This window comes from Delphinus delphis, chromosome 9 (genome assembly GCF_949987515.2).
Source record: "Delphinus delphis chromosome 9, mDelDel1.2, whole genome shotgun sequence".
NCBI classification, from domain to species: Eukaryota; Metazoa; Chordata; class Mammalia; order Artiodactyla; family Delphinidae; genus Delphinus; species Delphinus delphis.
Window position 1 is genome coordinate 89,468,803 of NC_082691.1, and position 11,515 is coordinate 89,480,317.

Genomic DNA, 11,515 nt, shown 5'->3' on the forward strand with positions numbered 1-11,515 from the left:
GTCATCTGAGTTATTGAAAGTGGCGGCTGCCGTCCAAGTCAAGTAGGGCTGGACCTTGGAGATTATCCCAGATCGTCACGAGGCGGGCGAGGGGCTGAGGTGACCTGCTTGTTGGCATTACCTCGCGGAATCCTCTGTGATCTGCCTGCCCTCGTTTTACAAATGGGGGAAACTGTAGTCCTAAGAGGCAAAGTGACTTGTGTGAAGTCACACAACCAGGTGTTGTGTTACCAGAGAGCTCTAACTCCCCAAAAAGCCTGCTTTCATTAATAAGATTTATTAACACAGCACGATAACCAAGGCACACCGTTCTGAGAAAAAAGGCAAGTTTCAGAACAATATGTATAATACGGTCCCAGTTTCTTGGGGGGCAGAAAAAAGGTATACGTATGTGCCTGTGTGTACATTTTTAAAATTCAGGAAGATTGAACACTAACCGCCTGTAGTTGTTTCCTCTAAGAGGTGAGACTCTGAGGGACTTCCACTTCCTATTTTTTATGGTTTTTTATTTGACATTTTTATAAAGTGCATATATTTTTGTAAGCAGGGAAATAGTCAATATCTTTGAGCCTCACTTTCCACCTACCTTCCAGAGTAATAATGAAAATGTATTTAATGTATCAGTATGGTAAACGCTTAGCACAGTGAATAGCCCATCAGTAAATTGCAAAGTTTGTTCCCTTCTCCTTCCCTCTAATGGTATGGCTTTATCAAAATACTACTCAGAATCATTACTGCAACTCTGCTCAGATCCTCCAATCCTACTGCATGGAAATTTAGCCCCAAGGGTGTTCTGATCTGCACTAGAGAAACGTGAAAATATAACAAAAAGCAAAACCCGTGGCAAGACAAGGTAGAGACCTGTTCCACTCTGCCTGCTTTACCTGTCTCCAAAGGTGTAAGCATACCCCAGGCAAACAGCCTTGCCACACAGGGCAGGCAAGAAGAGTCGCCTCTGTGATTACTGAGAACCTGGGCAAATCCTATGTTGACTGGGATCTCAGATCTTCAAAAGTGAACTTGGGAAATCCTGACAAGCATCCAATGCCCAAACCTCCCCCTACAGGAAAGTTGCGAATCAAATTCCCCTAAAGGCGCCTGAAGCTGAAGCCACAGCTCCCACCTCCCGCACCTCCAACGGCCATGGCAATTTCCGACCAGAGCCTATAAAACCAACTCAGACTGGTTTTCTGATCAACAAAATGCAGTTCCTCTGGGCCTTAGTAGGAACTCTTTCCTCTACCAGGCATGCCTTCTCCCAGATATCCATATGGGTAGCTCATTTGAGCAAACACACAAAGGAGGCTCCACACGTTTGCACTAATGTCACCTTCTCAGAAAGGTCTGATCATCCTGTACAAAATAGCAGTTCTATACCTCCAGAATTCCTAGACCCCTTGCCTTGCTCTGTCTTTCTCCGTAGCACTTATCACCATCCAACAAACTAGATATTTTTCTTATTTGTTGTCTGTCCCCCTCCCCCCTCAAAAATACATGCTTCATGAGAACAGACATTTTTGTCTGAATTGTTTGTTACTGTATCCCCATTGCCTAAAGCAGTGTCTGGCTTATAGTACAGGCTCAATAAAAATTTACTGAATTATAAATGAGGACAAATTCAGTGTGGACCCACCACATTCAAGCAGGACAGCCCAGTTAGAGGGAATGTAAACTCTTGGGTCACTCCAGTGTGTAGGCTCTGTGGGCTTCTGACCGGTTTCCTGTACAAAGCATTCCTCTTCCCCCATCTTCCCTTCCTACCATTTTACTCTCTCTTTCAAAATTTTTGGAGACATTTAACTGAGTTTCTTTATGTAACCGGAGAAGGCACTAGATTCTCCAGCTCACCCATCAGCTCCAGCGTGTCTGATTAAGCCTTTACTGTTTATGCTCTGACGCCTGCTATGAAAGTAACAGGTAGACAGACTGATGTTCGTTTAAGCAGGTGCTAGTGGGGCCCGCAGCAGTCCCGTTATACAATGAAAAGTATGCGGGTACCCACAAGGAGAACCACAAGTTATCTTTTCTTCCAATCTAATAATCTCTCTTTGCCCTTGAGGCTTCGAGTTGGGAGAGAAGGGAGGGCACGGAGCACGGGGACGGGACGAGGGGTAAACATTTAATGAACACCTACTAGATGCCAGGCACTGTGCTAGGTGTCAGGGACACAATTATATGCAAGACCAGGGTGTCTGCCCTCAGGACTAGCTCTGGCTGGTTGGAGGAGCAGGATGACTTCAGAGTGGAGGCTGGATTGGATGGGAACAGGGCTGGAAGGAAGATGGAAGTCAGCTAGGAGCCTGTGGCACTCCAAGCAAGAGATGAGAGTAGACGGTGGCAGTGGGGATGAAGATTGCAGGGGCAGGGGGAGGGTTTGAGAATTAAGGAGGAGTGGAATCAGCTCAACTTGGTGATTAATTAGCTAAGATGAGTGAGGAGCAGAGATAGTGATTGGCAGGTTTCTGACTTGGGCATCTGATCGTGCCATTTGTGGGTAGAGAGAACTCCGGAAGAGGAGACCATGGGACATCCAGACACACTCTTTTTGGTAGAAGCTAAAACAAACGGGGACCCATAAACAGTAAGCAGTGCTGGGACCTGAAGCACGGCTATCCTACCCCACCCTCGTGAAGGCTTCATCTGTTACCTGTACACTGAGGACTCCCAAATCTTACCTCCAACCCAGACCTTTCTCCTGAGCTGCTACCCAAATACCTGGGGACATTTCCACTTGGGTATCCTACAGGTGTCTCAAACTTAATTGTACCAGTTGCGTTCAGAAGCATTTTTGGAGACCCAGTTCAGAATGGTGAAGGAGGCTTTAGTCCTGCTACATTCGACTGTATTGGGCTGGCCAACAAGTTCATTCAGTTTTAAGTAAAAATAAAAGGCACGTTTTTCATTTTCACCAAGAACTTTATCGAACAACGTATTCATTAACTGAACGAACTTTTTGGCCAACCCAGTAGAACTCAGTTCCCGTTTCTCCAGCATGTGATTGTGTCGCCACCTGCATCATAATTACTTCAAGGTCTTGTTAAATTACAAACTCATGGGACCAACCCAGACCCACTCAATCAGAATTGCTTGGGATGGTGCCTGGGAATCTGCAGCTGGACCAAGTTCCAGGGGATTCTTAGGAACACGTGTGTCTGAGAGGAGGCTAGAAGGGGTCAGCTGCCAATTAACAGAGCTTCCATGAATAAATGACTATGTTAAGCTCAATAGTAATAGTAATAACCATAAGATTTGTAGCTACAAAACACTTTTACATGCCTTATTTCATCTGAACCTCTTGCAGCCCTATGAAGTCTTTTTCCCCTCATCTCAGAAACAAAACACTGAGATTCAGGGAGACTAAATGATTTATTCAAGGTCTCGAGTTGACGTTTCTGATTCCAAGTCCACCAGTGCTCACAGCAGCATCACTGAATCAGTCAACTTGTGAGACAGGCCACGTGGCTGAATGAGGATGAATACACCCCACTTCTGAAGAGTACTGGAGCTCAGACTCACCATGCAGGGTCTCTTTAATGGCTGGAGCATTCTGCCTGGGGCAGGGATCAATCAGTTTAACCCCGGGTGCCACAGATAACAGATCAGAGTTATAAGAGCACCTGGAGCTCTCTAAGGTTCTGGGGTACCTTAGAATTTCACCTCTTGCCCTTACTTCTAATCTTGATGTTCTGGGCTGCCCTTTGTTTAACCTACAGTTTCTGAGATTTCTTTTCACACGATCCTTTGCCTGACTCTGCCTGTGATTGTTCCCTTGAACTCCTATCCTTTAAGACTCAACCTAGAGACTACATTGTTGTCGTGGCGCTTTAGGGGAAGAAGTTGGTGTTTCGCCGGGCCCTGGTACTGAGCACGCGGTCGGGGTGGCCCCTGGCCTCTTCCTACCCACCCCTCCGCCCGCCTTTTCCCCCGCTCCTCTGGCAGGATGAGGCGTGCAGGCCTGGGTGAAGGAGTACCTCCTGGCAACTATGGGAACTATGGCTACCCTAATAGTGGGTATAGTGCCGGTGAAGAAGAAAATGAGAGACTCACGGAAAGTCTGAGAGGGCTTCCCTGGTGGTGCAGTGGTTGAGAGTCTGCCTGCCGATGCAGGGGACACGGGTTCGTGCCCCGGTGTGGGAAGATCCCACATACCGCGGAGCGGCTGGGCCTGTGAGCCATGGCCGCTGAGCCGGCGCGTCCGGAGCGTGTGCTCCGCAATGGGAGGGGCCACAACAGTGAGAGGCCCGCGTACCGCAAAAAAAAAAAAAAAAAAAAAAAAAAAAGCAAGAAAGTCTGAGAAACAAAGTAACTGCTATAAAATCTCTTTCCATTGAAATAGGCCACGAAGTTAAACATCAAAATAAATTATTAGCTGAAATGGATTCACAGTTTGATTCTACAACTGGATTTCTAGGTCAAGCCATGGGAAAACTGAAGATTTTATCCAGAGGGGGCCAAACAAAGCTGCTGGTTTCATGGTTGTCCTTTTCTGTCATTTATTGGATTATTAAACCGAGGTGATGCAAGCAACTGTGAGTTTGGAATTTGTTCCAACTTCACGGCTTGGAGTACCACTTCAGTAAAAATTCAGCATCAAAACATTCCTAAATTTCAAATAATGCTATGGCTTTTTCCATCAAAGATTACTGGATTTTACTTGTCTTATAAGTCACATTAGATAATACAGTGCTCTTTGGATACTGTTTCTTAATGATTCATTTTTTTGCCCCTATTTTCAGGGGTATTGACATAGGCCGAGGTCAGTCTGGCCCTAAGAAGTTTTTTTCCTGTTTTTTGCTGTCAGGTTAAATAGCAGTGTAATATCCTGTTGTTACCATAAATGTAGGTTTATGTTCCACATAAAGAAACTTAGTGGGAAAATAACAATGCCTGGACAGCCTTGTGCTGAGCTCTTGAGGTGGTGAGAAAGTTTGTGATGGATGGTAAATGTATTTCCCTGAACTGTCATCGCCCCTGATGATGTACTCTCCTTGCCTCCTCTATTTGGTTAAAATTGTAGGCTGATGTCTTTTTACCTACAGTTTTCCTAATAATTTTTGATGATATGACTCTTCTTCCGCCTCTGCCCAAGGACCTCATTCTTTAATAAAACTTGTTATTTTGGCATATTTCTAGTAAGATTCAAAACAAATGTGTACCCGTATAGTTGTCATTTTATATTAACTTTATATATATACCATTGACTTGGCTTATCATAGTTTTATGATTTTAACTACTTAGGCCATTTGGTTATCATTTATGACAGAATAATGTGAAGTTAAAGTAATTTGCTAAGCTCTGAATGGAAATAGAATGTTCAAGAAAAGTAAAAAAAAAAAAAAAGACTCAACCTAGTCATCCCTGGCCTTACCCCTCAGGTTGCACTTGGTGTTTCCCTCTCTCTGTTCCTACGGCTTAGCACCCTGTTTGTGCTTATCACATTGCTTTGTAACTATCTGTCTGTCTCATCTCCTTGATTATAAACTCCTGAGAGCGGAGAGTGTGTCTGGCTGATCCTCCAATTCCTAGCATAGCCCCTTGAAAGGAGGTACTCAAGAGCTGTTTGTTGAATTAATGAATGAATGAAGCCCACCTGTCTGTACTGCCTGGCACTCCAAGTTACATGCTCAGTACAGAGCTTCCATCGCCATTGCCTTCAGCAGAGGAATCTTTTCTTACTGTGGTCAGTGCCATACAAAGTTCTGAGCACTTCTGAAAACTGGAAGTGGCCCAGCCCTGCTGATAACCCTTGGCCTTGCCTTAGGGGGCAGGCTGTTGACACGTTAGCTCTCAGCCCATTGAAAATCGATGACATACAAATTAGAACAGATGCCCTTTTCACTCACCAAATTTGCATTAAAACATCTACTAGCCAGTATTGATAAACATAAAATGAAGCGGGCGTTCTCACAGAGCTCCAGAATGAGCTATGATACTTTTCTAGGGATGGCATTATCAATGATCACCGCCACCAACAAAAAAAATGTTCATACTCTTGAACCCAATGACTACGCTTCTAAAATTTCCCTTAAAGAAATAATTTTAAAAAGACAAGGTGCATGTAGAATGGGTTGTTTGTAAGAGCGCAAGTTATTTGTAATAATGAAACATTTATAATAGTAGAAGCTGTAAGTACTCAGAGGCTACAGTAAAGTATCCTCCAAGAACTTAGGAATGAGGAAACTGCATTTCCCACTGAGCGCTGAATGGCAGAATCCACCCAAAATGGATCAAAAACCAAAGACAGTCAATGGAAGGAGAGAGAAAAGCTACTGGCTCACAGGACTTGATTGAGGGCATCAATTCACAAAATAAATAGTGTCCATCAGAAGAGGTTTTGCACACAGACATGCAGAAATCAAGAGAGTGACCATGGGCAGAGCCCACTGAAGCCCTCGTGTGCATCTCGGCCAGCAGATATCCTGAGTTCTGTTCTATGACAAGACCATTCCCAAGATGAGAAGAAGGCACTAGACCACGAAAATGGAGCCATTAGAGGTAGTCCACCCTTTTCCTGGTTCCAAGCTCACCAGGGGACCATCTGATCACCCTGGCACTTGACCACAGGAAGAGTTGTGGCATTCTGGTGTCTTTCTCCTGGTAAACTAAAAAGGAGTTTACAATTATGTTAGCCTTCCAACCCAGCCAAAGGGGATGTCGTTTATGCCAGTGGTACCATGCATACTCCCTGTGTGTGCGATGGTTGTATTTCTTGCTGAATGACAAAAAGGGTGGCATTCTGATGTCTCCCTCAGGCCCCTGTGCAGTGAAGTTAGCACAAATCAATCTTTCAGAACCTTCTCATCACTGGGCACGGCAAGAACAGTTCCAGCCGGCCTGTTCTTCACACCAACTGCACATGCAGGCGTCTAATCATGATTTCTACAGGGAAAGAGAAATCTGAAACAACCAAAATGTTCAACGTTAGGGAAAAGCTTAAATAAATTATGCTATACCCATCCCATGCAATATAATGTTGTCATTTAAAATCTTTTTGGCAAAGCCTACTTTATTACTTAGAGAAATATTCACACTACATGTTAAAAATGTGTGATTCAGGGACTTCCCTGGTGGTCCAGTGGTTAGGACTCTGCGGTTTCACTGCAGGGGGCACGGATTCAGTCCCTGGTCTGAGAACTAAGATCCTGCAAGCTGCGTGGCATGGCCAAAAGGAAAAAAAAAATGTGATTCACACTTCAAAAAAAATTTTAGGCAGTTTCTTATAAATTAAACACACAATTACTACGTTACCCAGTCATCAAGTTCTTGGACATCTGTCCCAGAGAAATGAAAACATATCTTCACATAAAAAGTTGTACATGAGTGCTCATAGCGGCTTTATTTAATCGCCAAAAACTGGAAACAACGCTGATGTCCTTCAACTCTTTTTGGTAGAGGCTAAAATAAACAGGGACAACAGGCAATATGGCTGACCTACCTCACCTCCTCTAGTTAAACAAACTGGTACATCCATAGCACAGAATAGTACTCAGCAATAAAGAGAAGTGAATTAGTGATACACAACTGGACAGATCTCAAGGAAATTATGCTGATTGGAAAAAAACAATTCTAAAATGTTTTATATATTTTATATATATATATATATATATATATATATATCTCAAAAGGCCATTATGATTCATTTATATAACATCTTTGAAAACACAAAATTTAGACATGGAGAACAGATTAGTGGTTGCCAGGGGTCAGGAATGAGTGAGCGGGTATGAGAGTAAGGGGGTGTGATTATAAAAGGGCAAAATGAGAACTCCTTGTGGTACTGGAACTATTCTGGGTTTCACTGTGGTTGTGGATACATGAAACTACACACATGATAAAACTGTAGAGAACTAAACACACACACACTCACAAATGTGTTTAAGTAAAAGAGGGACATCTGAATAATATCAGTGGATTATAAATGTCAACGTGCCGCTTGTGATATTGTACTATAGTTTTGCCAAGATGTTACCATTGGGGAAAACTTGGTAGCGGGTACGTGGGATCTCTGTATTATTTCTTACAACTGCATGTGAATCTACAATTATCTCAAAATAAAAAGTTTAATTTTAAGTGCAATACAGAATTGTAGATGCAACATGATTGCCTTATATAATATTTTTGACCTATACGTACACACAAAATATCTACAATTATTGGCTTTAGGTAGTAGAGATGTTGGATTTTATGGGTGATTTCTGACTTTGTCTATATACTTTTTAATATTTTTCAAATTCCCTACCATGAACATGTATTAATTTTATTTTATAAATATAATGACTGCCTTTAAATATAGCATGTTCATTTTTCATAACCATATCTTAGTGCTGACTCACACAAAGCTTTTATCAACGATCCACCCAAAACTTTTAAATATAAATTGATGCTAAACTCGGAATTCCCAATCCTATGCTTATACAATTCAGTTTTCAGAACAAAAGATAGGACCTTACACCTGAACTCTGATGATCAAGTTGTCCAGCTTCCTCAGCTGCAACATAAAGACCTTGGGTTAAGAAGAACCCTGGGGTCCTTCCAGCCCTTACAGTCCATGGGCCTCATGCTGGTATAAGGCACCTGCTGCGAACCTTGGTCTGTCTGTTTAGAGATTATCTCTAAGATTATCCCAAAGACTGAAAGTGATCCACCTTCTCCCAGACCACATTTCTCCTTTATTTTAAAAATAAATTTTTAAATTTTTATTTATTTTTGGCTATGTTGGGTCTTCGGTGCTGAACGCAGGCTTTCTCTAGCTGCTGAGAGCGGGGGCTACTCTTTGTTGCGGTGCGCGGGTTTCTCATTGCGGTGGCTTCTCTTGTTGCAGAGCACGGGCTCTAGGTGCGCGGGCTTCAGCAGTTGTGGCACGTGGGCTCAGTAGTTGTGGCTCGGGAGCTCTGGAGCACAGGCTCAGTAGTTGTGGCGCACAGGCTTAGTTGCTCCACGGCATGTGGGATCTTCCTAGACCAGGGCTCGAACCCGTGTCCCCTGCATTGGCAGGAGGATTTTTAACTACTGTGCCACCAGGGAAGTCCCATGATCATATCTCTTGAGGAGCAGCTCAAATTAGAGTGAGAACCTGCCTGCCTCCAACCCTCTGCCTTCCACCCCACGTGGCAGCAAAGTCCCCATTTGCACAGGGCAGTAAACTGCCAATAATGGCATGAGACTGCCAGCAGCAGGAATCCATGAGTTTATGAGTCTATAAAATCATTCACTTTCACTGCTGGAACAATTCACATCTCCTAGGTTAATAAGAAATATGCCTTCGCAAACACTGAGTTGAGGACAGCATGGGGGAATCCCATCTCTGTTGCCACTTTTCCTAAAAAACAACTCCTTGCTCTCTGCAATCCTGTTTCTACCTTCTGCAATAATTAGGGCAGCTTCCCCTGCCTGTCCCCCACACCTCTCTCCGCCCCTGTATAAATATATTCTGATTCTCTGAAGAACCCTGACTAATACACCTTTCAAAAGTTTTCTCCACTTTCAAATGAAATCACCATTCCTTTAAAGTTGTCTAATATAAGGAATATTATGCAGTCATGAAAACAAATGAGGTAGATCTCTATGTACAAGTATGAACTCATTTCCAACTCATATTATTGAATGAAAACAGCAAGTTGCAGAGTGATGTATTTATGTAAACTTCTTTCCTTTCAGAACTCACAAAACTGTATTTTCCAAGGGAATATCTGTAGCTACGTAAACATCTAGCAAAGGATCTGGGAGCATTCATACCAAACAAATAACAGTAGTTAAATCTATAAAGGTGGAAATAAGACCAAGGTGGGCTCAGATGTTTCCATTTTTACAAGGGGAATGTGTATGCTTTGTATAATTAAAATTCATTTTATGTAGCAAGTGAATAAAGGAGTTGACCAATGATTTGATTTACAAGAACTGAACCTGCCTGACCCATGGTCTTCCTCATCCTTTCATTTCATCCTTCCAGCTCTCCAGGCTCAAAACCAGGGAGTCACCTTTGACTCCCCTCTTTCTGTGGTGTCCTCCCACCATCAACCCATCAGGATATTCTGTGGGCTTTGTCTTCAATATCTAGTGATTTCTAACCTCGTCCACCACCAGCTCTCATATTTTCTCACCTGTGTTATTGTAAGGGCTTAACTTGCCTCCAGGCTTCCCCCATCACTTCCTCACTGCCTCTTCTTGATACGGCAGCCAGAGAGGTCCCAGGAAAGCCCTGCCCCCTGCCCTTTGCTCCTCTAACCTCATCTTTCACCATCCTCCTCCTCACTCACTCTCTCGTTCTGCTCCAGCCACAGGGATGCCTTGCTCTGCACTTGACACAATCCTGCCCAAGGGGTTTTGCATTTGCTACGCCCGCTACCTATTTAAAGTGGACCGCCTCCCCCTGTACTCCCTATCTCCCTCCCCTGCTTTATTTTCCTTCTTAGCCTTTATCATATCACCATCTTTTTAGGAACGAAAAAAAGTAAGTTGTTTATTGAGGGCAAGAGGATGTGACCAATATAAAAATGAAAAGCTTATCTGGGGGGCTTCCCAGGTGGCACAGTGGTTGAGAGTCCGCCTGCCGATGCAGGGGACACGGGTTCGTGCCCCGGTCTGGGAAGATCCCACATGCCGCGGAGCGGCTGGGCCTGTGAGCCATGGCCGCTGAGCCTGCACATCCGGAGCCTGTGCTCCGCAACGGGAGAGGCCACAACAGTGAGAGGCCCACATACCGCAAAAAAAAAAAAGCTTATCTGAGACTTCCCTGGTGGCGCAGTGGTTAAGAATCCACCTGCCAATGCAGGGGACACGGGTTCGATCCCTGGTCCAGGAAGATCTCACATGTCGCGGAGCAACAAAGCCCGTGTGCCACAACTACTAAGCCTGTGCTCTAGAGCCTGCGAACCACAACTACTGAAGCCTTCGCGCCTACAGCCCGTGCTCCGCAACAAGAGAAGCCACTGCAATGAGAAGCCCGTGCACAGCAACAAAGAGTAACCCCCACTCGCCACAACTAGAGAAAGCGTGCGCACAGCAACGAAGACCCAATGCAGCCATAAATAAATAAATAAATTTATTTTTTAAAAAAAGCTTATCTGGCTTTAACTGACTCTGCTTTCTCTGCTTGTCAAATGGGAGTTGGATTTTATTTGTACATTTTCTAAGGGGCCCTATCTGCTCATGAAATCCTTATACAGGGGGAAGCTATGGGACAGATTCCTTAAGAGCCCCAGTGGGAGAACTCTAATCATGGTGGGAGTAATGGCTCCATGCTGCCTTCTTCTTTCCCTTCTGCTTCATGTGTACCACAAAATAGTCATCGCACGCAATAGTGAGCCCAGAATTTAGCGAAAAGGAGCTCTGGAAGCCCACTTAACCATCTTACTACGGGTCCAGATCCTTCAATATTTTGATTTTCCAAAAATCCAGGGAACTCCTTTTCCATGAGTATCCTCAGGTCCTCCTTTGTAAAGTAGACTTTATCCCCAGCAAATTTGTGAAACGTGAACATCATGGTTTCCATGGCATGTTCCATTTGACATGGCAT

At 44.0% G+C, this 11,515-nt stretch overlaps 2 pseudogenes; one reads left to right on the forward strand and one right to left on the reverse strand.

Moving 5' to 3' along the window:
• The first annotated feature begins 3,940 nt into the window (after positions 1 to 3,940).
• On the forward strand, positions 3,941 to 4,518 carry LOC132430540 (BET1 homolog pseudogene; annotated as a pseudogene).
• Positions 4,519 to 11,211: 6,693 nt separating this feature from the next.
• On the reverse strand, positions 11,212 to 11,515 carry LOC132430541 (protein S100-A10 pseudogene; annotated as a pseudogene).